Source organism: Plecotus auritus (assembly GCF_963455305.1).
Source record: "Plecotus auritus genome assembly, chromosome: X".
Classification (NCBI taxonomy): Eukaryota; Metazoa; Chordata; class Mammalia; order Chiroptera; family Vespertilionidae; genus Plecotus; species Plecotus auritus.
In genome coordinates, this window is record NC_137784.1 from 46,555,143 (window position 1) to 46,580,891 (window position 25,749).

The 25,749-nt window shown below is 39.2% G+C and overlaps 1 protein-coding gene and 1 pseudogene across 5 annotated transcripts in view; one reads left to right on the forward strand and one right to left on the reverse strand.

Annotated features, from left to right (window-relative positions):
- HEPH (hephaestin) overlaps window positions 1-25,749 on the forward strand; it is a 142,790-nt gene that overhangs the window by 93,527 nt on the left and 23,514 nt on the right. The gene's annotated exons all lie outside the window — the stretch shown is intronic.
- Window positions 21,393-22,003, reverse strand: LOC308239792 (mitotic spindle assembly checkpoint protein MAD2A-like; annotated as a pseudogene). Its single transcript has one exon. The product of its transcript is annotated as a mitotic spindle assembly checkpoint protein MAD2A-like (transcript).

Genomic DNA, 25,749 nt, shown 5'->3' on the forward strand with positions numbered 1-25,749 from the left:
ATGGCAGCAGGCTTGCATCCCTTAAATAAATCCCACTTGGTCATGGTGTGTGATTTTTTTTTTTAATATATGGCTGCATTTGATTAGTTAATATTTTGTTGAGGCTTTGAGCATGGGTCTTCATCAGGGTATTGACCTATCATTCTCTTTCTCTGTATTTTCTTTATTTGGTTTTGGATTTAGGGTAATGCTGGCATCATAGAAAGAGCTTTGAAGTCTACCATTCTCTTGGTTTTTTGGAATAGTTTGAAAAGCACAGGTATTAGTTCTTCTTTGAATGTTTGGTAAAACTACCTTGTGAAGCCATCCAGACCCAGGCTTTGTTTGTTGGGAGTTTTTTAAATTAATACTTCTATTTCATCAGTTGTTATTGGTCTATTCAGGTTTTCTTATTCTTCCTGATTCAGTTTTGGGACATTGTATTCTTCTAGAAATTTGTCCATTTCATCCACATTGTCCAACTTGTTGGCATATAGGTATTCACAATATTTTCTTACAATCCTTTGTACTACTGTGGTGTCAGTTGCTACTTCACCAATTTTGTTTCTGATTTTATTTATTTGTATTCTTACTCATTGTTTATTGATGAATTTTGCTAAAGGTTCATCAATCCTGTTTATCTTTTCAAAGAACTAGCTCTTGGTTTGATTGATTTTTTTATTTTATTTTATTATTTTTTTTTGTCTCTATGTCATTTATTTCTGCTCTAATCTTTGTTATTTCATTCCTTCTACTTACTCTGGGCTTTTCTTGTTTTTCTAATTCTTGACATTGTAGAATTAAATAGTTTATTGTTAATTTTTCTTGTTTTATGAGGTAGGCCTGTAGTGCTATAAACTTCCCACTCAGGACTGCTTTTTCTGTGTCCTGGAGATTTGGGGTGGTTGTATGTTCACTTACATTTGTTTCCAGGAAGTTTTTTATTTCTTTCTTGATCTCATTGATAACCCATTAATTGTTTATTAATAATTGCATGCTATTTAGCCCCTAAGTGTTTGAATGTTTTTGAGTTTTTTTAGTGGTTGATTTCTAATTTTATTCTATTGTGATCTGTGAAGATGCTTGATATGATTTCAATCTTTTTGAACTTGTAGAGACTTTTTTGGATCCTAACATGTGGTCTGTCTTTGAGAGAGTCCCATGTGCACTTGAGAAGAATATATACTCTGCAGCTTTTGGGTGAAATATTCTATAAATGTCAATTAAATCCATCTAATCCACTGTGTCATTTAGAGTCACTATGTACTTGTTAATTTTTTGTCTAGAAGATTTATCCAGTGAAGTTGCCTGGTGTTAAAGTCCCCTGCTATGACTGTATTGTGGCAATTTCTTCCTTAACATCCTCTTGAAGTTTTGATTTTTTTTCTGTTTGTTTTTATAAGTGTAGGTGCTCCTCTATTGGGCACATGTTTATGAGGGTTATATCTTCTTGTTGGAATGATTCCCTTAGTATTATGTAGTGATCTTTGTCGTCTCTTGTGATGGCCATCATATTGAATTCTATTTTGTCAGATGTGAGTATTGCTACCCCAGCTTTTTTTTCCCATTTCCATGGAAAAAATTTTTTTCCATCCCTTTACTCTCTTCCTTTGTGAGTCTTTTGTTCTGAGGTGGGTCTCTTGTAGATGGCATATAGTTGGGCCATGTTTTTTGTATCCATTAAGCTACACTATGCCTTTTTTATTGTGGCATTTAATCCAGTTACATTTAAGGTTAGTATTAAGAGCTATTTCTTTATTGCCATTTTAATTCTGTATGCCAATGTTTCTCTCTATCTCTTCTCATTACAGCAGTCCCTTTAGCATTTCTTGTAGTGCTGGCTCAGTGGTGATCACATTGTTTAGCATGTTTTTGTCTGTGAAGCTCTTTATTTCACCATCTATTTTGAATGATAACCTTGCTGGATATAGTATTCTTGGTTTACATCCTTGCTTTTCATTACCTTGAGTACTTCATTCCATTCCCTTGTAGAGTTTCTAATGAGAAATCAGCTGACAGCTTTATGGGAGCGCCTTTGTAGGCAACACACTGCTTTTCTCTTGATGCCTTTAAGATTCTCTATTTGTCTTTAATTTTTGCCATTTTAATTATGATGTGTCTGAACATGGGCCTGTTTAGGTTCTTGTTGGTTGGGACTCTCTGTGCCTCCTGCATTTGTGTGACATTTCCTTCACCAGGTTAGAGAAGTTTTCTGCCATTATTTCTTCAAACATGCTCTCTATACCAGTGGTCGGCAAACTGCGGCTCATGAGCTGTCGCGGTTTGCCGCTCTGTTGACTAATGAGTTTGCTGACCACTGCTCTATACCTTGCTCACATTCTTCTCCTTCTGGCATTCCTTGATGCAAATGTTGTTATGTTTCATATTTTCACACAGCTCCCTTAAACTTTCTTTCTGTTCTTATTTTTTAATTTATATATTGTCTAAATTTTACACATGTCTCCTTTTTTCCCAATTGACCCCACCCAGTCATTTACACATCAAGCAAGCGCCCACTGCCGTGGTGTCTGTGTCCATTAGTTATGCTAATATGGATGCATACAAGTCCTTTGGTTGCTCTCTAACACCCTCACCTCCCCTGCCATTTGTCTCTGGATCTATTCTTGTTCATCAAATTATGTTCATCATTATATCCCACACTAGTAGCCCTGTGCATGAATTTGTGCTCCAGTACCTCTCTGCAGGGCCAGGCCGCTCTGCGCCCACTGCCCAGAGGCTCTCCGTGGCCCAGAGGCCCATCCGCAGCTGGGCGTGGAACATTTGCTTGTCGCTGGGGCAACGACGCAAGCGTTCCATGCTCAGGCCTGGCCAGAGGCCCATCTATGGCAGGGCGTGGAACGCTTGGGAAGCAAGCATTCTGCCCGGCTGATCACGCTGCCCTCTCTCAGTGGCTGCTCCCCCGCCCTGGGACTGGGGGAATGCAGCGGAGCTGAGAGGACTGGGTGCCGCCATCTTGTGGCTATGGGCACCACCATCTTTGTGGAGTGATGGTTAATTTGCATATTACCCTTTTATTAGATAGGATAGGAGTGAGATCATGTGATATTTATCTTTCTCCGACTGGCTTATTTCACTTAGCATAACGCTCTCCAGTTCCATCCATGCTGTTGCAAATAGTAAAAGTTCCTTCTTTTTTATAACGGTGTAGTATTGCATTGTGCAGATGTACCACAGTTTTTTTACCCACTCATCTGCTGATGGGCACTTAGGTTGTCTCCAAATCTTAGCTATTGTGATTGTGCTGCTATGAACATAGGGGTGCATATATTCTTTCTGATTGGTGTTTCTGGTTTATTGGGATATAGTCCTAGAAGTGGGATTACTGAGTCAAATGGGAGTTCCATTTTTAACTTTTTGAGGAAACTCCATACTGTTCTCCACAGTGGCTGCACCAGTCTGCATTCCCACTAGCAGTGCACGAGGGTTCATTTTTCTCCACATCCTTACCAGCACTTGTTGTTTGTTGATTTGTTGATGATAGCTATTTTGACAGGTATGAGATGGTATCTCATTGTTGTTTTGATTTTCATCTCTCCCATTATTCGTGACTTTGAGCATGTTTTCATATGTCTCTCAGCCTTCTATGGAAAAGTGTCCTCTTTGGAAAAGTGTCTATTTAGGTCCTTTGCCCATTTTTTGATTGGATTGTTTATCTTCGTTATGTTAAGTTGTATGAGTTCTCTATAAATTTTGGAGATTAAACCCTTATCCTATATAATAATGAGGTAATGTGCAAATTGACCGTCATGCTCTCACACAAGATGGCCGCTCCCATGTGGTCACAAGATTGCCACCACAAGATAGCCGGCAGGGGAAGGCAGTTGTGGGTGACCAGGCCAGCAGAGGAGGGCAGTTGGGGGCGACCAGGCCAGCAGGGTAGAGCAGTTGGGGGCAACCAGGCCAGCAGGGGAGGGAGGGCAGTTGAGGGGGGGGATGGTGCCTGTAGGGGAGTGCACTTAGGGGCAACCAGGCTGGCAGGGGAGGACAGTTAGGGGCAAATGCGCAGGCAGGGGTGGGCAGTTGGGGGTGACCAGGCTGGCAGGGGAGCAGTTGGGCATCTTTCAGGCTTGCAGTGGAGTGGTTAGGGGGTGATCAGGCTGGCAGGCAGAAGCAGTTAGGGGCAATCAGGCAGGCAGGCAGGCGAGTGGTTAGCAGCCAGCAGTCCCATATTCTGAGAGGGATGTTGGGCCTAAACTGAGGGGTCCAAGATTGGAGAGGATGCAGGCTGGGCTGAGGGACACCCATGCCCCAGTGCACGGATTTCATGCACCAGGCTCTAGTCTGAAATATAATTGTCAAATATGTTCTCCCATGCAGTGGGCTTTCTTGTTGTTTTGTTGATGGTTTCTTTTGCTGTGCAGAAGCTTTTTATTTTGATGTAGTCCCATTTGTTTATTTTCTCCTTACTCTCCATTGCCCTACAAGCTGTATCAGTAAAGATATTTCTATAACACATGTCTGCTATTTTGCTGCCTATGGAGTCTTGTAGGATTTTTTATTTTTTCCCGTCTTACATTTAAGTCCTTTAGCCATTTAGAGTTTGTTTTTGTGTTTTGTGTAAGTTGGTGATCTAATTTCACTTTTTTGCATGATTCTGACCAAATGTTTCAGCACCATTTATTGAAGAGACTGTCTTGACTCCATTGTATGCTCTTGCCTCCTTTGTCAATATTAATTGAGCACAATGACTTGGGTTGATATCTGGGTTCTCTGTTCTGTTCCATTGGTCTATAAGTCTGTTCTTGTGCCAGTACCAGGCAGTTTTGAGAACCATGGCTTGGTAATATAACTTGATATCTGGTATTGTGATCCATCCAACTTGTTCTTCTTTCTCAGGATTGCTGTGGTTATTCAAGGTCTATTTTTATTCCCGATGAATTTTTGGAGAGTTTGTTCTAGATCTTTGTAATATGCCATTGGTATGTTAATGGAGATTGGATTGAATCTGTAGATTGCTTTGGGTAATATGGACATTTTAATGATGGTGATTCTACCAATCCATGAACATGGTATGTTCTTTCATTTGTTTATGTCTTCCTCTATCTCTTTTTCCAATTACCTGTACTTTTCTGAGTACAGGTCTTTTACCTCCTTAGTTAAGTTTATTCCTAGGTATCTTATTATTTTTTTTTTTTTGGTACAATGGTAAATGGGATAGTTTTTGTTGTTTCTCTTTCTGTGAGATCATTATTGGTGTATAAAAAGGCCATAGATTTCTGGGGGTTAATTTTGTATCCTGCTACATTGCCAAATTAATTTATTAGGTCTAGGAGTTTTTTGATGGAATCTTTAGAGTTTTCTATGTATAGTATCATGTCATCTGTGAATAAGGACAGTTTTACTTCTTCTTTTCCAATTTTGATGCCTTTTATTCCTTATTCTTGTCTGATTGCCAGGGCTAGCACTTCCAGTGCTATGTTGAACAGGAATGGTGAGAGTGGGCATCCCTGTCTTGTTCCTGTTCTTAGGGGAAATGGTTTTAGTTTTTGCCCATTGAGTATGATGTTAGCTGTGGGTTTGTCACATATGGCTTTTATTATGTTGAGGTATGATCTCTCAATTCCCACTTTGCTGAGAGTTTTTATCAAGAATGGGTGTTGGATTTTGTCGAATGCTTTCTCTGCATTGGTTGATATGATTGTGTGATTTTTGTCTCTCCATTTGTTTTTGTGATGTATCACATTTATTGATTTGTGGATATTGTAGCATCCTTGCATCCCTGAAATAAATCCCTCTTGGTCCTGGTGTATGATCTTTATAATGTAATGCTGAATCCAATTTTCTAGAATTCTGTTGGGGATTTTAGCATCTTTGTACATCAAGGATATTGGCCTGTAGTTCTCTCTTATTTTTTTGTGGTGTCTTTATCTGGTTTTGGAATTAGGGTAATGCTGGTATCATGGAAAGAACTTGGAGGTGTGACTTCTTCTTGAATTTTATGAAATAGTCTGAGGAGGATAGGTTTTAGTTCATTTTGGAATACATGGTAGAACTCCCCTGTAAAGCCATCAGGACCAGGGCTTTTGTTTGCTGGAAGCTTTTTGATCACTGCTTTGATTTCTTCAGTAGTTATTGGTCTTTTCAGGGTTTTCAATTCTTCCTGATTGAGTTTTGTGTGTTTGTATTTTTCTAAGAATATGTCCATTTTGTCTAGGTTGTCGATTTTGTTGGAATAGAGTTGTTCATAGTATTTTTTCATAATCCTTTGTATTTCTGTGGGATTGGTTGTTACTTCACCTCTTTCATTTCTGATTTTTTTATTTGGGTCCTCCCTCTTCGCTTCTTGTTAAGCCTGGCTAGAGGTTCATCAATCTTGTTTATCCTTTCAAAGAACCAGCTCTTGGTTTTGTTGATCTTTTGTATTGTTCTTTTGGTCTCTATGTCATTTATCTCCGCTCTGGTTTTTATTATTTCCTTCCTTCTGCTTACGCTGGATTCTTCTTGTTGCTCTTTTTCTACTCTTTGAGTTGTATGATTATATAATTTATTACCATTTTTTCTTGTGTTTTTGAGGTGGCGTGCAGAGCTATGAACTTCCCTCTCAAGACTGCTTTCACTGTGTCCCATAGATTTTGGGTTGTTGTGTTTTCATTGTCATTTTTATGCCATGATTCTTTTTATTTCCTCTTTGATCTCTTTGGTAACCCAATCATTGTTTAATAGCATGCTATTTAGCCTCCAGCTGTTTGATTTTTTTCATTGTTTTTATTGTAGTTGATATCTAATTTTTTGCCATTGTGATCTGAGAAGATGCTTGATATGATTTCTATCTTCTTGAATTGGAAGAGAATTTGCCTGTGTCCCAATATGTGGTCTATCTTTGAAAATGACCCATGTGCACTTGAGAAGAATGTATATTCTGTGGCTTCGGGGTGAAATGTTCTGAAGATATTAATTAATTCCCTTTGATCTAATGAGCCATTTAGGATTGATGTTTATTTGCTGATTTTTTGTTTAAGGGATTTGTCCAGTGGTGTCAGTGGGGTACTAAAGTCCCCTACTATGACTGTATTGCTGTCAATATCTCCCTTGATATCTTCCACAATTTTTTTAAATGTATTTTGGTGCTCATGTGTTGGGTGCATATATGTTTACCAGATTTATACCTTCTTGTTGAATTGTTCCCTTTAGTATTATGAAGTCACCTTCCTTATCTCTTGTTATTGTCTTTACTTTGAAATCTAATTTGTCAAATATAAGTATTGCTTCCCCAGGTTTTTGTTCATTTCCATTTGCCTGAAAAAGCTTTTTCCGTCCCTTCACCATCAGTCTGTGTGTGTCCTTTGTTCTGAGTTGGGTCTCCTGTAGAAAGCAGCTATATGGCTCGTGTTTCTTATCCATTCTTTTGATTGGGGCATTTAATCCATTTTCATTTAAAGTTACTATTGACAGGTACTTGTTTGTTGCAATTTTTATTCTTTATGCTTGTCTTCCTTCTTCCCTACTTATTTCCTCTTTTTACAGCAGACTCTTTAGCATTTCTTGCATTGCTTGTTTGGTGGTAATAAACTCCCTTAGTCATTTTTTCTCTGTGAAGATCCTGGTTTCACTCTCAACTTTGATTGATAGCCTTGCTGGGTACTGTATTCTTGGATTCAGACCATTTATTTGCATGACTTTGTATATTTCAATCCATTCCCTTCTGGCCTGATGTGTTTCTGTTGAGAAATCAGTCGATGGGCTGATGGGAGATCCCTTGTAAGTAACTTTCTGTCTCTCTCTGGCAGCCTTTAAGTGTCTTACTTTGTCAATGGTAAGCCAATTTAATTATAATGTGTCCTGGTATCGTTCTTTTGGGGTTCATCTTGTTTGGGCCTCTGTGAGCTTCTTGGACTTGTGTGAGTTTTTTCTTCTTCCAAAAATCAGGGAATTTTCTGCCATTATTCCTTCAAACAGGTTTTCTCTTCCTTGCTCAGTTTCCTCTCCTTCTGTGACCCTTATCATGTTTTCCCAAAGTTTCCTTAGGCTCTCTTCCTGTTTTATAAGTTTTTTTTTCTAGTTGCTTCTCTGCTTGGGTATTGTTTTCTACCTTCTCTTCCAGCTCACTGATGCAGTCCTCTGGTTCTTCTAGTCTGCTGTTGATGCTTTCTATTTTGTTCTTCATTGCAGTGATGTCATTTTTCATTTATTCTTGGTTCTTCATTTCCTCTTGGTTCTTGCACATATTGTTGAATTTGTCTTACATCTTTTTCAGCTTCCCTATGACCATTGCTCTGAATTCTTTCTCTGACATATTGCTTGCCTCTATTTTGTTTAATTTCTTTTCCAGTGATTCCTCCTTTTCTTTCATATGGGGTCTGTTTCTTTGTCTCCCCATGATCACGCTTATCAGGGTGTCTGGTTATGTAGCTCTCTCTCTCCTGCATTGACTTAAAGGCACAAAATACAACATGACAAGACACAATGCATAGGGCACCAAACACAAATGTATTCACGATACTAATAACCCCAAACAAAGGTGACCACTAGAGAAAAGAGAATTAGGGGAGAGAAAAGAGTGTAGAAATGATATTGAAAAAAGGAAAAATTGTAAGAGATGAAAGAAAAAGAAGAAAGAAGAAGGGAGGGAAATATATGTGTATGGGGAGAAAACACAAAAAAAACAAGAACAACTAATCCAAAAAAATGTAAACAACAACAAAAAAAAACAAGCCCTAACTGGTTTGGCTCAGTGGATATAACGTTGGCCTGTGAACTAAAGTGTCCCAGGTTCAATTCAGCCAAGGGCACATGCCTGGGTTGCGGGCTTGATCCCCAGTACAGGGCATGCAGGAGGCAGCTGATCAATGATTTTCTTTTATCAATGATATTTCTATCTCTGTCTCCCTCTCCCTTCCTCTCTGAATTCAATAAATAAATATATGTATATAAAAAAAAAACACAAGAAACACCCAGATGAATCTGAGTAGGCAGAGCTTATTTCCAGAAGGTAAGGTCAAGCAATTGAATGAATGGTGAAATGGCCACAATTCAGTATAGAGGAGGTAGAAACAGAATGAGTGTATAAGAAGAAAAGTAAAAAGCAAAATACAAAAAAAGAAAAAAGAGAAATGATAAGATATATATATATATATATATATATATATATATATATATATATATATATGAAAATTTCATCTATCTATCTATGTATTCATTTATTTTGGAAAAGAATAGAGAGTAGATAAGCCTGGAATTAATTAAGCTATTAGTAGAAGAAGAGAACAAGTGAGGATAAGAAAACAGAAGCAAAACAAACAAAAAAAAGAAACCTAACAAACAATCAAACAAGCAACATCAACAAGACAGAAAGAAATAAAAAGGAAAATAAAATCGCCTAGTGAAGAAAGAGAAGAGAGAAGTCTGCATAGATTTGGAGGAGGGGAGAGGAAATTAGATATATGAGTAAGATCAATTTTTAACAGATAGTAAAAAGAAAGGATAGAGAAAAACTAAAGCAGGAACAGTGTAAGAGAAACAGGCTGAAAAATGGGAAAAGTGAGGAAGGGAGTGTTGGTATAAAGCAGTGGTTCTCAACCTTTCTAGTGACACGACCCTTTAATACAGTTCCTCATGTTGTGGTGACCCCAACCATAAAATTAATTTCGTTGCTACTTCATAACTGTAATTTTGCTACTGTTATGAATAGTAATGTAAATATCTGTGTTTTCTGATGGTCTTAGGCGACCCTGCTAGTGGTTCTCAACCTGTGGGTCGTGACCCACAGGTTGAGAACCGCTGCTGTAGAGCCTAAGACCATCGGAAAACACAGATATTTACATTACTATTCATAACAGTAGCAAAATTACAGTTATGAAGTAGCAATGAAAATAATTTTATGGTTGGGGGTCACCACAACATAAGGAACTGTATTAAAGGGTTGTGGCATTAGAAAAGTTGAGAACCACTGGTATAAAGGAAAAATTGAGATAGAGTAAAATAATGCTAAAATAAAAATAGAGTATAGAACACTAATCCCAAAATAAAGAAAAATAAAATAAAATAAAACTTTTAAAATAAGGTAAAGTAATGGTAGTAATAATAATAATTAAAAAGAAAAATATAATAAAAAAAAGAAAAATCAAGCAAAAAAATTTAGTTTCTTAAGTAAAAGATAAAAATTTTAAAAAAATGAAGTAGTAAAGGTCATTCACTTCCTCTACTGTTCTTCCTGGCAGATCTGTTTCTTGTCAGGTAGTCAGCACAGTGTTGAAGTTCCCTGCAATCCAGTACTCCTCTGTGTCATAAGCCACAACCTTGTTTTCAAGCAGGCAGGATCTCTCTGCTGACTTTGTTTCTCTGCCTGCCTTCAGTTGTATTTACACAAGAGTCAATTGCTGACACAACCCCTGGGTTGCAGTGTTTCTGTATTAATTTCCAGGACTAAATGGTCCCTCAACCCAGTGTTTAGATTCTTCTTTCCCTGCCGCACTTAATACTGGGTTGGAGGTATAGATTGACCCAGAGCTGGTTTCTTGCTTGTCTCTCCTTATTCTGTTCCCCACTTTCCACAAAAACAATTTTCTCTTGTAGTCTCAGTGAGTGTTTTTAATTGGAAGATCCTATGTACTGGACTTAGCAAGCAAAAGCAAGGAGGGAAAAAAAAAAAAGACAAAGGAACTACGCCAACTCTTGTCTTTTCCCCCCGGCATTGGGCGGCCCATATAGAACTTCAGGCTGCCTTTCTGGGCACAGTTTCCCATGGCTGTGGGCTTATATCTGCCAGCAGCTCTGTGGACCCCCCTTCCACTTTTGAGGGCTACACTGACCCCAAGGGCTGCGGGTTTGGTGGAGTGCAGTCTCCCTCTGAGACTCTAGTCCCCACTACACACTTTTCTCCCTCAAGCCTGGATCCCAGATCTCACCTCTCTCTCTAGGCAATCTCTGACCTTTCTATCCATGGATTCCCTCTCCAGCTGTGTTTAATTTGCCAATTCCGGGTGGATCTTATTCAATTCAGCTGTTCCTTCTATCTGTTCTGTGAGAAGGCACAGGACCCATCCACATATTTGGCACCACCTTGTCTCCCTCTGGACAAACTTTTTAGGCACCCACAGCTGGGGAGACTGGAGTCTCGGTGTTCGTGGGTTCACAGCTGAGGCAGCTGGTCCCTGGGTGTTGTGGTTGTAGGGTCCTAGGAGGTATCTGAAGATTCCCCAGTTGAAGGTAAGTCTGGACTTCTGATCACAGCTGCTCTCCCCTTCAAGATGGCACACTCTCTGCGGCAGTGCCAGCTGCTCTGGGAGAAATTTCAGCAGTAGTAGAGGCTGTCCAGCCAGGGGAGCCTGGTCTGCCAGCCCCCAACAGTCCTGTGGAATATAGCTGTCCCTCACTCACAAATACAGACACACCTGGATGTCCACACACTCTCCTTTCGCTCTCTCACCCACACACCATCTTGCAGCATGCTGTCCCATTGGCTGGCATATTGGATCCTTCCTGTTTTTAATTGGTTTTTCTTTTTGGTTCTCTAATGGATTGATTTTTTTCTACCCTATATTCTAATTCACTGATCCAATCCTCAGCTTCCTCTAACCTGCTGTGTATTTTTTCCACTCTATTCTTTATTCATGTTATGTCATTTTTTTCATAGTTATTATATCTTTTCTCATGCTGTTGAGCATCTTTGCCATCATTATTCTGAACTCTATGTCTGGTAAATTTCTTATCTTCATTTCATTTATATCTTTTTCTGGAGAATTATCTTGTTCCTTCATTTGGGGTTTGTTTTTTCTCCCCTCATTTTGGCTACCTGCTTGGGTTTGTGACTATGTATTAAGTAGTTCTGCTCTGCCTCCCAATCACTAGTGCAGGACAATGACAAACACTGTTTCTTTTTCTTTTTTTTTAAAATATATTTTATTGATATTTTACAGAGAGGATGGGAGAGGGATAAAGAGCTAGAAACATCGATGAGAGAGAAACATCGATCAGCTGCCTCCTGCACACCTCCCACTGGGGATGTGCCCGCAACCAAGGTACATGCCCTTGACCGGAATCGAACCCAGGACCCTTCAGTCCGCAGGCCAACGCTCTATCCACTGAGCCAAACCGGTTTCAGCGACAAACACTGTTTCTGACTAATTAGATCAAGTCAAGTCTCAAAGCCTCCAGAGTAGTGATCACCAACCTTTTAGACCTCATGGACCACCACTGGTTGGTGACCACTGCTCCAAAGGTTTCCTTAAGGCAGTGGTCGCCAACCTTTCAGACCCAAGGACCACCAGTGGTCCGCGGACCACTAGTTGGTGACCACTGCTCCAGAGGTCTGCCTCTGCCTGCAGACTGATTGGATTCAGTATTGAGTAACCTCAGGCAATCATCCACAGATTGGGCAAGATGTTTTCTAACAGCCTGGGGCAATTGCTTCTGCCTGCAGGCTGATTGTTATTCTCAGACTCTTAATGGACCTGAGAAACTCCACTGGGTAGGGCAACTGGTTTTTCTATAGGGTGGGGCCACTGTACTCCCTCCAGCAAAAACTGCCTCTATAGCAAAGGTCTGACTAAGAAAGATGTCCTCTGCATTGTGAGGCAATGACTCAGCACAGGAAACTGGTATGTCTGCCTTCTGAGCTCTAACCCTAGAGCCTCCAACCTTGACTTCTGCTCACACAGCTCCAGTCCACACTGCCCTCCCTCTGCAGGAGCACAAGGTGAGTGGCTACACACAAAATTTTGTGCATTAGCCCTTTAAGAAGGTTCCAGCCATCTCTCCATGGCAGACAACAACCTTGCTGCTTTTCACAGCCAGATGTTATGTGGGCACATTTCTCAATTCCGGTGTTCTCTGCTGGGGGGTCCAGCTTGTGGTTTAGAACCCAGAGTTCTCATTGGCAACCCCCCACAGCTGAGATATCTCTCTGGAACTTCAGCTGCTGTCTTTGGGATCCCAGCCACTCCTTTTGTACCTCTGCCCTTCCTACCAGTCTTTATGCAGTCTCCATTTTCTGTCCTTAGTTATCAGAGTTCTCTCCAGCTATTCTTCAGTTGATTATTCAGGATGATTTTTTTTCTATTTTAGTTGTAATTCCAGTTTAGTCCTAAGAGTGTGTCTGTGTTATTTCTCAACATCTTGAATATGAGGTACCTATAAGACACCCAAGTGGAAATGAGAGTGCTTATATGTATACCAGAAGCCCAGTGCACCTTGAAAAGAACTGTGGGCCTTGAGGCTGCGGTGGGCACAGGGGCGGCTCTTGACCCATCCTCCACAACCCCGCCTGGTCCTTCCCAACTGTGGCCCCAGGTCCCCTGTCTGCTGGTAGCCCTGCTCCCACCTTTGCTCCCACTCTAACAGGTGTGAGGTAGTAGCTTATTGAAGTTTTGATTTGCATTTCCCTAATTGTCAGTGAGGTTGAACATCTTTTTATATATCTATTGGCTATTCATATGTCTTCTTGGGAGAGGTGTATTTTCCGGTGCTCTGCCCATATTTTGATTGGGTTGTTAGTTTGTTGTTGATTTTTATGAGTTCTTTATATATTTTGGAAACTAAACTTGGTTGGAGCTACTGTTTGCAAATACCATCTCCTATCTGGTTGTCTGCCTTTGTTTTATTGTCAGTCTCTTTTGCAATGCAGAAGCTTTTTAGTTTGATATAGTCCCATTCATTTATTCTTCCTAATCAAAATTGCTTTATTAATTCAGTATTTTGTGTGGTTCCACATGCATTTTAGAGTGTGTTTTTTTGTTGTTGTTTCTGTAAAAAATGTCATGTGATTTTGGTAGGGATTGCACTGCATTGAATTTGTAGATAACTTTAAGTAATATGGTCATTTTCACTATATTAAGTCTTCCAATCTATAAACACATGATATCTTTTCAATTATTTGTCTTCTTCAGTTTACTTCATCAAAATTTTATACTTTTTGGTGTACATTGTTCCATTTCTTTGGTTAAGTTTATTCCTAAAAATATTTTTGTTGCTATTGTGAATGGGATTGTTTGTTTAATTTCTTTTTTTCAGTTTATTGTTTGTATATAAAAACAGGACTGATTTTTGTATGTTGATTTTTACCTGGCATCTTTAATGAACTTGTTTATTAATTATAATAGATTTTTGTTGAATCTTTAGGGTTTTCTACATATAAGATTATTTCATTTCATTTGCAAACAGACATAATTTTACTTCTTCCTCTCTTAATTTGGATGTTTTTAATTTTTTTTTATTTTCTAATGCCTCTAGCTAGGACACCCAGTACTATGTTGAATAGAATTGGCAAGAGTGAGCAGCCTTTCACTTTTCCCCTATTGATTTTCAATTTTCCCCTATTGATTTTGAATATACCTGGGCTCTTCAGATATGGCTGTTATTGTCTTCAGGTAAATTTCTTCTATACCTATTCTTTGAGACTTTTGCTCATGAATGGATATTATGTTTTTTAGTGTTTTCTGTTCACAATGAGATGATAATGTGATTTTTCTCATTAAAATGTGATGTGTCTCATTGATTGATTTGCCTATTATTATAGAGTATGGTCCTTTAGATATGCTATTTAATTTAGTTTGCTAGTATTTTATTGAAGATTTTATATCTGTTCATCATGAGTATTGGCCTATAGTTTTTTATTCTTTCATTTCCAGGGGTTTTATTAAGCTAATTTGTTAGGAAGTGCTCTCTCTTTTTTTAATTTATTGATTTTAGACACAGAGTATGAGGAGAGAGATATTTAACTTTGGCATAACGGGACAACACTCTAACCAATTAAGCTACTTGGTCAGATCTGTTCCCCCTTCTTTTATTTTTTGAAACAATTTAATAAGTGGTAGTATTAAATCTTCTTTGAATATTTGGTGGAATATTCAAACCCATCTGGCTCTGGGTTTTTATATGTTGGGAAATTTCAGAATACTAATTCAGTATTATTGATTCAATCTCATCATTTGATATTGTCTTTTTAGGTTTACTATTTCTTCTTTAGTTTGGGTAGAAATTTATCCATTTTTCTTGGCTATCCAGTTGGTTGGCATATAATTGTTCATAATAGTTCCTTATGATCCTTTTCATTTCTAGGGCATTCTTTGCAATGTCTCTTTCATTCAGATTTTATTTCAGAAAAGACTCTTATGTCTTTTTTCTTATTTAGTCTCACTAAGGGTTTGTCAATGTTGTTTATTAAAAAAACAAAAAACAAAAAAATACTCTTGCCCAAAGGAAGATGGCAACCAACAAGACAGCAGGGAGAGAATGTAAGAGAGTGAGGGAGAAAAAGGGGAGTGTGTAGAGTTGTCTGGAGAGTGTGTGTGTGAGCTAGGGACAGTTAGATCCTGCAAGACTTTCAGGGGCTGGTGGACCAGGCAGTCTTAGACTGTGAGACCCCACTGCCGCTGCAAACACTCCCGGGCAGCCAGTGCTGGCACAGAAACCATGCCATCTTGAAGGGCAGAGCTGCTGTGACTAGGATTCTAGCCTCACCACCACCCAGACTGGCCTCAGATGCAAACCAGGAACCTAGAGCCACTCTGGAAAAATACCTGCTACCACAGCTGCAGACCCAGGGACACCAAGACTCCAGATATTCTGGCCACAGATTTCTGTTAGTCACAGAGTGCATCCCCCTCACCGCTGGCCCACAGCAGCAGCATAGGGCCAGCATGATCAATGACACGTGAGTGGACCTTCCGCCGACACTGGGTGACTGTGCAACCCTGCCCCCCTAGCAGGCCAGGGACTTTGATTATCAGTGCACTCGCTGAAGGCTGCAATGAGCACCAGTGACTTTATTTCTTGGCAAGTACAAGCAGGGACTCTGTTTCTCCTCACGTGGGTGCACAGGTTATCGGCACGCATGGACTGATTCTTGGCACCATGTGAGGCCACACTGAGCATCACTGACTTTGATTCTCAGTGTGCACATGCAGGGACTCTGTTTCTTGCTGCGCACGTGCAAACACACAGGGATTCTGACTATTGGTGCATGTGGGCTGATTTTCAGGGTGCACGCAAGGTCGCACTGAGCGCCAGTGACTTTGATTCTTGGCATGCAAACATGAGGACTCTGTTTCTCATTGTGTGTGCATGGGGACCCTGATTCTTGGAGTACACTAGGGGCTGCGCCAAGAGCCAGAGGCTCTGATTCTTGATTCTAGGCACAAGCACACAGGGACTCTCATTCCTGGCGTGTGCTTGGGGACTCTGATTCTCAGCTCACACATGCAGGGACTCTGTTTCTCAATGCACATGTGCAGGGACCCTGATTCTATGTGCTCACGCAAAGCCACACCGAGCGCCAGAGACTCCAATTCTCAGCAAAGGCATGTGGGGATTCTGATTGTCGACACACGTTGCTCCCACCAACCAGAGCAGTCATACATCTTGGTGTCTGAGCTCTTCAGTGACACTCAGATGGCATGATGCTCCTGCCACACGTGGCTCAGGCCCCCACAACTCGTTGCTTGGACCTTCTGGTGATAGCTAGAATGGGGAGACAATGAAACAATCCTCAAAGGAAAGAAAAAGAGGAATCACCAAGAAAGGAAATAAGTAAAATGGAGGCATGCAATATGACAGAAAAGAATTCAGAGTAATGGTTATACAGTTCATAAACTGGATGGATGATAAAATCAACAACCTATGCAAAAATCAGGAAGAAATAAAAAGTGTTATAGCTATAATCAAAAACATGATGGAAGATTTCAACAGTAGACTAGAAGAAGCAGAATACTAAATTAATTAGAAGACAAGGTAGAAAAATAAGCCCAATCTGAACAGCAACTGAAGAAAAAAATTAAAAAACAGGAGGAGAGCCTAAGGGAGCTTTGGGACAACATGAAATGAAGTAACATACAAATAATAGGGGTGCCAGAAGGATAAGAAGAATATCAAGATTTAGAGCATTTATTTGAATAAATAATGACCAAAATCTTCCCTGTTATGGGGAAGAAAAAGTCACACAAGTATAGAGAGTCCCAAGCAAGATGAACTCCAAAAGACACACACCAAGACACGTCATAATTACAATGGCAAATGTTAATGACAAGGAGAGAATCTTAAAAGCTGCAAGAGAGAGACAGAGAATTAACTACAAAGGATCCCCCATCAGATTATCAAATGATTTCTCAACAGAAACACATCAAGCCAGAAGGGAATGGAATGAAGTATACAAAGTGATGCAAAGCAAAGGACTGAATCCAAGAAGAACCTATCCAGCAAGGTTATCAATCAAAATTGAAGGGGAAATCAGGAACTTTGCAGACAAAAAAGGCTAAGGGAGTTTGTCACTACCAAGCCAGCAATGCAAGAAATGCTAAAGGGAATGCTGTAAAAAGAAGAAATAGAAAGGGAGGAAGGAACACAGGCATAAAGTACAGAAATGACTACAAACAAGTACCTATCAATAATAACATTAAATGTAAATGGATTAAATGCTCCAATGAAAAGACATAGAGTGGCTGAATGGATAAGAAAACATGAACCATATATATGCTGTCTACAAGAGACCCACCTCAGAACAGGGGACTCACACAGACTGAAAGTGAAAGGATGGGAAAACATCTTTCAGGCAAATGGAAATGAAAAACAAAAAAAAGCTGGGGTAGCAATACTTATAGCCAACAAAACAGGCCTAAAAGTGAAGGCCATAACAAGAGATAAGGAAGTCCACTTCATAATTCTAAAAGGCTAAATACAACAAGGGATATAACCCTGGTAAACATATATGCACCCAATGCAGGAGCACCCAAATACATAAAAAAAGTTCTGTCAGGGGAGAGATTTACAGCAATATAATCATAGTAGAAGATGTTAATACCCCCATTAAGATCACTATGTAAATCCTCTAGACAAAAAATCAGCAAAGAAACAGAAATCCTAAATGACTCACTAGATCAGATGGACTTAACCAACATCTTCAGAACATGCCACTCCAAAGCTACAGAATATGCATTCTTCTCAAGCACACATCGGGCATTTAGTTTTATGTATTCCTTCCCATACATTTATTTTGTTTGTTTGTTTCTCTTGCCTTAGGAGACATGTCAGAAAAAAATATTGCTAAGAATAATGTCAGATTTTACTTCTTATGTTTTCTTCTAGAAGTTTTATTATTTCAAGACTTACATTTAAGTTTTGCATCTCTTTTAATTTTATTCTTGTATGTGGTCTCTGTAAAAAGACAATCTAGTTTTATTTCTGCATATATGTCCAATTTTGCCAACACCTTTTATTGAATAAACTGTTTTACCCCATTATGTTCTTCCTTTGTTTGTCATATATTAAGTGACTATATAGGTGTGGGTTTGTTTCTGGGGTCTTTATTTTCCTCCCTTGATCTATGTGTCTATTTTATGCCAGTACCATGCTGTTCTGATTACCATTGCCTTGTAGTATAGTTTGATATGAGGCAGTGTGATACCTCCAACTTTGTTTTCTTTCTTAATATAGCTCTACCTCTTCAGGGTCTTTTGTGGATCCATATAAATTTTTGGATCATTTTTTCTGATTTTGTGAAAAATGCCATTGGTATTTTTATAGATATTATGTTGAATCAATAGATTGCTTTGGATACAATGACCATTTTAATTATGGTAATTCTTCTTTACATGAGTACAGTAAAAGCTTACATTTATTGAATCTTTCTGAACTTCTTTCTTCAGTATCTTATAATTTCTTGAATACAGATCTTTTATGTCATTGGCTAAATTTATCCCTAGGTGTTTTTTTTATAAATGTAAATGGGATTATTTTCTTAGTTTCCCTTTCTGATAGTTTATTATTGGTGCATGAAAGTTCAACTAGTTTTTGAATATTTATTTTGTATCCTGCTACTTTCCTGAATTCATTTATCAGTTCTAGTAGGTGTTTGGTGTAATCTTTAGGGTTCTCTATGTACATTATCATGTCATCTGCAAATAATGAGAGTTTTTACTTTGTTTCCAACTTCAATGCCTTTTATTTCTTACTAGAGGCCCAGTGCATAAAATTCGTGCATGGGGGGGTCCCTCAGGCTGGCCTGCACCTTCTCCAATCTGGCACCCTTTGGGGGATGTCCGACTGCTGGTTTAGGCCCAATCCCTCTCACAATCTGGGACTGCTGGCTCCTAACTGCTCACCTGCCTGCCTGCCTGATCACCCTCTAACCACTCCCCTGCTGGCCTGATTGATGCCTAACTGCTCCCCTGCTGGCCCAATTGCCCCCAACTGCCCTCCCCAACAGGCCTGGTCCCCCCACAACTGCCTTCCCCCTGTAGGCCTTGTCACCCCCAACTGCCCTCCCCTGCCAGCCCAATCACCCGCAACTGCCCTCCCCTGCCAACCTGATTGCCCCCAACTGCCCTCGCTGCTGGCTTGATCACCCCAACTGCCTTGCCCTGCAGGCCTGGTTGCCACCAATTGCCCTCCCCTGCCAGCTTGATCTCGCCCCCAACTGCCCTCCCCTGCCATCCTGATCTCACCCCCAACTGCCCTCCCCTGCTGGCCTGATCTCGCCCCCAACTGCCCTCTCCTGCTAGCCTTGTTTCCCCCAACTTCCCTCCCCTGTCAGCTTGATCTCACCCCCAACTGCCCTCCCCTGCTGGTCTGATCTCACCCCCTACTGCCTTACCCTGCAGGCCTGATCTCGCCCACAACTGCCCTCCCCTGCTGACCTGATCACCCACAACTGCCCTCCCCTGCCAGCCTGATCACCCACAACTGTTCTCCGCTGCCAGCCATCTTGTGGTGACCATCTTGTGGTGGCCATCTTGTGGCAGCCATCTTGTGATGACATGGGAGTGGCCATCTTGTGGCGGCCATCTTGTGATGATGTGGAGGCAGCCATCTTGTGACAACATCACAGCGGCCATCTTGTGATGATGTCACGCAATGCCACCTAGGTTTTTATTATATAGGATTCTTCTTGTCTGATTTCTATAGCTAGGACTTCCTGTACTACGTTGAATAAGAGTGGTAAGAGTGGACATCTCTGTCTCATTCCTGACCCTTAGGGAAATGCTTTTAGCTTTTCCCTGTTGAGTCTGATGTTAGCTGTGGGTTTGTCAAATATGGCCTTGATTATGTTGAGGTATGTTTCTTCTATTCCTACTTTGCTGCATCTATTGATATAATCATATGACTTTAATCCTTTATTTTGTTTATTTGGGTTATCATGTTAATTGATTTGTGGATATTTAATAAACATTGCATACCCAAAATAAAATCCACATGATCATGGTATATGATTTTTTTAATGTATTGCTGGATCCAGTTTGCTAATATTTTGTTGAGGATTTTAGCATCTATGTTCATCAGGGATATTGGCCTATACTTTTCTCTTTCTAGTATCTCCATCTGGTTCTAGTATTAGCATAGTGCTGGCCTCGTAAAAGGAGCTTGGGAGTCTCCACTCCTCTTGAATTTTTTTGGAGTAGTTTGAGAAAGATATGTGTTAGCTCTTCTTTGATTGTTGATAAAACTCATCTGTGAAGCTTTCCAGTCCAGGACTTTTTCATTGTTTTTTGTTTAATCTCTCCTTCAATTTTGTTCATTTTTAAAGGACTGTTCAGATTTTCTCTCTCTACATGATTTAGTTTTGAAGTTTGTATGTTTCTGGAACTATATCAATTTCTTCCAGACTGTCCTATTTGTTGGCATATGTTCATAATACTTTTAATATTTTTTTATATTTCTCTTGGTTCAGTTGTTACTTCTCTTTCATTTCTGATCTTATTCATTTGTGTACTACCTCTTTTATTCTTGGTGATTCTTGTTAAAGGTTTAATAATCATGTTTATCTTGTCAAAGGACCAGCTCTTGGTTTAATTGATGTTTTGTCTTTTTATTTTATTTATTTATTTTTAAAAAATATACACATTTAACTTTATTTATCATTGTCATTTAAAGCTTGATTTTATAAAACACAAGAAGACATTAAGAGTTCTGTATCAGCAGATACAGGAGAAATGGTGACAGCTTTATAAGTGTAAATTATATACATTAAAGTCAAATAATTGTGTTTTTTTTTTCAATATGGAAACTATACAATGAAATAAATGGCAAAAGAACATTCCAGGAATACTGTTACTGTGGGCTATCAGTTATTTAGGACTAAACAAAGATTCTGAATATTCAGATACCTTTTGCTGTTTCATATTTACCTATACTCTGAGTCAAGCTACTTGACCGAAAGTTCTGATTTAGGAAAGCATTTAGCTTTAAAGTAAAGGTTTCCATCTCCATTTACCACCTTCAAAGGAGTTCACATTACAGTGCTGATATAATCTGCTGGTACCCTTTGAACAGTGTGCAAAAAAGTATGGCAACCCTATGGAAAGTCAAACAGGCCCCAATAAATGGAACAATATGCACAGTTCAGTAAAGTGCAATGTTACATTTTCCCCACAGAAAAATTAATAAATGAAACAAAACATGAACTATAGTTGACTTGGTCTCAGGAAACACACATGTGGGATTCCATTATTATTTGTGAAGCACCTTCAGTCACTCACAAGGATTTTGTAGGCCACCATGCTGTTTACTTTGTGGATTGTAGTCATGAAGGAATGCAGGCAGACTTGCTCAAAATTCACAATGAACTGTGGTCTGGACTCTTCCCAGTTTTCAGGTACAACCAAATTTTTATATAGATCAGCAGATCAAATGAACCGAAAACTTCCAGCAGGGGCAGGAATGTCATCATAACTATGATGTCTTATCACCAAGCAGATCTTATCTTGGATGGCTTTCTGAGACTTTTCTCTGGGTGCACTGTCATCTCAGGCCATCTTGTCACACTCAGTGTCAAATTGCCACCTTTCAAGGACCTCCCCATTTTCAATATTCAAGATGACCACCACCAGCTTCTGCACTGAGCACTTGTACAACCAATCTTTCAGTTGTTCCACCATATTGTTTAGGTATTTCATGATCTCGTGATGAGTGGTTACAAGCAAGGTATGTCCATATTTCTGCACTCAAGTAAAGGTTTCAGATGGATAAATGCCATGCTGATACAATATGCTATTGATGCCAAATGAGAAGAATTTGGCCATGATGTCTGTGCTCTGGCGCAGGGTGATGCCTGCTCCCTGGACAACTGCCACACCATGGCCAAGCCCACAGCTGGCATGCAACCACCGCACGGGAGACCACACCTGGCGTCCACAGGCTCATAGCCGTCTCCCGCCACTGGGTTCTGATCTTTTGTCTTTTTATACTCTATTTCACTTATTATTGATCTAATATTTATTATTCCCTTTCTTCTAGTCACCTGGGCTTTGTTTGTTACTCTTTTTCTAGTTCCTTTGGATGTAAGGTTAGATTGTTTTTGAGATTATTCTTGTTTATTGAGGTATTGCTGTGAATTTCCCTTTTAGAACTGCTTTCTCTGTCCCATAGATTTTGGGTTCTTGTGTTTTAATTTGTGTCAAGGTGTGTTGATTTCCTCCTTGATCTAACTGTTAACCCATTCATTGTTATGTAACATGTTATTTAGCCTCCAAGTGTTTGTGTGATTTTCAGGTTTTTTTTAATGTCTAATTTCATACCATTGTGGTTAGAAAAGATGCTTGATATGATTTCAGTCCTCTTAAATTTATTGAGACTTGTTTGTGTCCTAACATGTGGTCTGTCCTAGAAAATGTTCCCCATGTGCATTTGAAAAGAATGTATTTCTACTGCTTTGGGGTGAATTGCTCTGAAAACATAAATATATCTGGTCTAGTGTGTACGACTGCTAGTTCCTTGTTGATTTTCTGACTGGAAGATTTATCCATTTATGTCAATGGGGTGTTAAAGTCCCCAACCGATAGTGTACTACTTTGGATCTCTTCCTTTTGTCCATCAATATTTGCTTCTTATATTTAGTTGCTCCCATGATGTGAGCATAAACGTTTACAAGAGTTATATCCTGTTGTTGGCTTGATCCCCTTATCATTATGTAATATCATTCTTTGTTTCTTATTACAGCCTTTGTTAAAAATCTATTTTGTGTGATGTAAGTATTGCTATCCCAGGTTGTTGTTTTTTTCATTTAAATAAAATAATTTTTAATCTTTTTTTAAAAAATTTCTTTATTGATTAAGGTATTACATATGTGTCCTCATCCCTCCATTAACCCCCCAAACCCCCCCACTCATGCCCTCACCCCCCTGGTGTTCATGTCCATTGGTTAGGCTTATATTCATGCATACAAGTCTTTTAGTTGATCTCTCCTCCTTTACCCCACCTTCCCCTACCGTACCTCTGAGGTCTGGCAGTCTGATAGATGCTTCTCTGACTCTGGATCTGTCCTTGTTCATCAATTTATGTTGTTCATTATATTCCACAAATGAGTGAGACCATGTGGTATTTGTCTTTCTCTGACTGGCTTATTTCACTTAGCATAATGCTCTCCAGTTCCATCGATGCTGTTGCAAATGGTAGGAGCTCCTTCTTTTTTACTGCAGCGTACTATTCCATTGTGTAGATGTACCACAGCTTTTTAATCCACTCATCTGCTGATGGGCACTTAGGCTGTTTCCAAATCTTAGCTATGGTGAATTGTGCTGCTATGAACATAGGGGTGCATATATTCTTTCTGATTCGTGTTTCTAGTTTTTTGGGATATATTCCTAGAAGTGGGATCACTGGGTCAAATGGGAGTTCCATTTTTAGTTTTTTGAGGAAACTCCATACTGTTCTCCACAGTGGCTGCACCAGTCTACATTCCCACCAGCAGTGCAAAAGAGTTCCTTTTTCTCTGTATCCTCACCAGCACTTGTCCTTTGTTGATTTGTTGATAGCCATTCTGATGGGTGTGAGATGATACCCCATTGTTGTTTTGATTTGCATCTCTCGGATACTTAGTGACTTTGAGCATGTTTTTATATGTCTCTTAGCCTTCCTTCTGTCCTCCTTCAAAAAGTGTCTATTTAGGTCTGTTGCCCATTTTTTTATTGGATTGTTTATCTTCCTTTTGTTAAGTTGTATGAGTTCCCTGTAAATGTTGGAGATTAAACCCTTATGGGTGATGACATTGGCAAATACGTTCTCCCATGCAGTGGGCTTTCTTGTTGTTTTGTTGATGGTTTATTTTGCTGTGCAAAAGCTTTTTATTTTGATGTAGTCCCATTTGTTTATTTTCTCTTTACTTTCCATTGCCCTAGGAGCAGTATCAGTGAAGAAGTTCCTTCGGCATATGTCAGAGATTTTTCTGGCTGTGGATTCCTCTAGTATTTTTATGGTTTCCCGTCTTATGTTTAAGTCCTTTATCCATTTTGAGTTTATTTTTGTCTATGGTGAAAGTTGGTGATCTAGTTTCATTTTTTTCCATGTATCTGTCAAATTTTCCCAACACCATTGTTGAAGAGACTATCTTGACTCCATTTTATGTTCATGCCTCCTTTGTCAAATATTAATTGGGCATAGTGATTTGGGTCGATTTCTGGGTTCTCTATTCTATTCCATTGATCTATATGTCTGTTCTTGTGCCAGTATCAGGCAGTTTTGAGGACAGTGGCTTTGTAATACAGCTTAATATCTGGTATTGAGATCCCACCTACTTTTTCTTCTTTCGTAGGATTGCTGCAGCTATTCGGGGTCTTTTTTTTTAAATTCCAGATGAATTTTTGGAAAGTTCGTTGTAGGTCTGTGAAATATGCCATTGATATTTTAATGGGTATTGCATTGAATCTATAGATTGCTTTGGGTAGTATGGACATTTTGATGAGGTTGATTCTACCAATCCATGAACATGGTATGTTCTTACATCTATTTATGTCTTCCTCTATCTCTTTTTTCAGTATTGTGTAGTTTTCCACGTATAGGTCTTTTACCTCCTTAATTAAGTTTATTCCTAGGTATCTTAATTTTTTTGTTGCAATGGTAAATGGGATTGCTTTTTAGTCTCTCTTTCTATAAGTTCACTATTGGTGTAAAGAAATATCATAGATTTCTTGGCATTAATTTTGTATCCTGCTACATTGCGGAATTCATTTATTAAGTCTAATAATTTTTTGATGGAGTCTTTAGGGTTTTCGATGTACAATATCATGTCATCTGCAAATAAGGACAGTTTTACTTCTTCTTTTCCAATGTGGATGCCTTTTATTTCTTCTTCTTGTCTGATCGCAATGGCTAGTACTTCCAGTACTATGTTGAACAGGAGTGGTGAGCGTGGGCATCCTTGTCTTGTTCCTGTTCTTAGGGGAAATGGTTTTAGTTTTTGTCCATTGAGTATGATGTTGGCTGTGGGTTTTTCATATATGGCTTTTATTATGTTGAGGTATGATCCTTCTATTCCCACCTTGCTGAGTGTTTTGATCAAGAAGGGATGATGAATTTTGTCAAATGCTTTTTCTGCATCAATTGATATAATTATGTGATTTACCTCTCAATTTGTTTATATGATGTATCACGTTTATTGATTTGTGGATATTGTACCATCCTTGCATCCCTGGGATAAATCCTACTTGGTCATGGTGTATGATCTTTCTGATGTATTGCTGGATCCGATTTGCTAGAATTTTGTTGAGGATTTTGGCATCTATGTTCATGAGGGATATTGGCCTATAATTCTCTTTCATTGTGTTGTCTTTATCTGGTTTTGGTATTAGGGTGATGCTGGCTTCATAGAAGGATCTTGGAAGTGTTCCTTCCTCTTGAATTTTTTGGAATAGTCTCAAGAGGATAGGTTTTATTCTTCCTTGAATTTTTGGTAAAACTCCGCTGTGAAGCCGTCTGGCCCCGGGCTTTTGTTTGCCGAAAGCTTTTTGATGACTGCTTCAATTTCTTCCATAGTTATTGGCCTATTCAGATTATTAGAATCTTCGCGATTGAGTTTTGGAAAGTTGTATTTTTCTAGGAATATGTCCA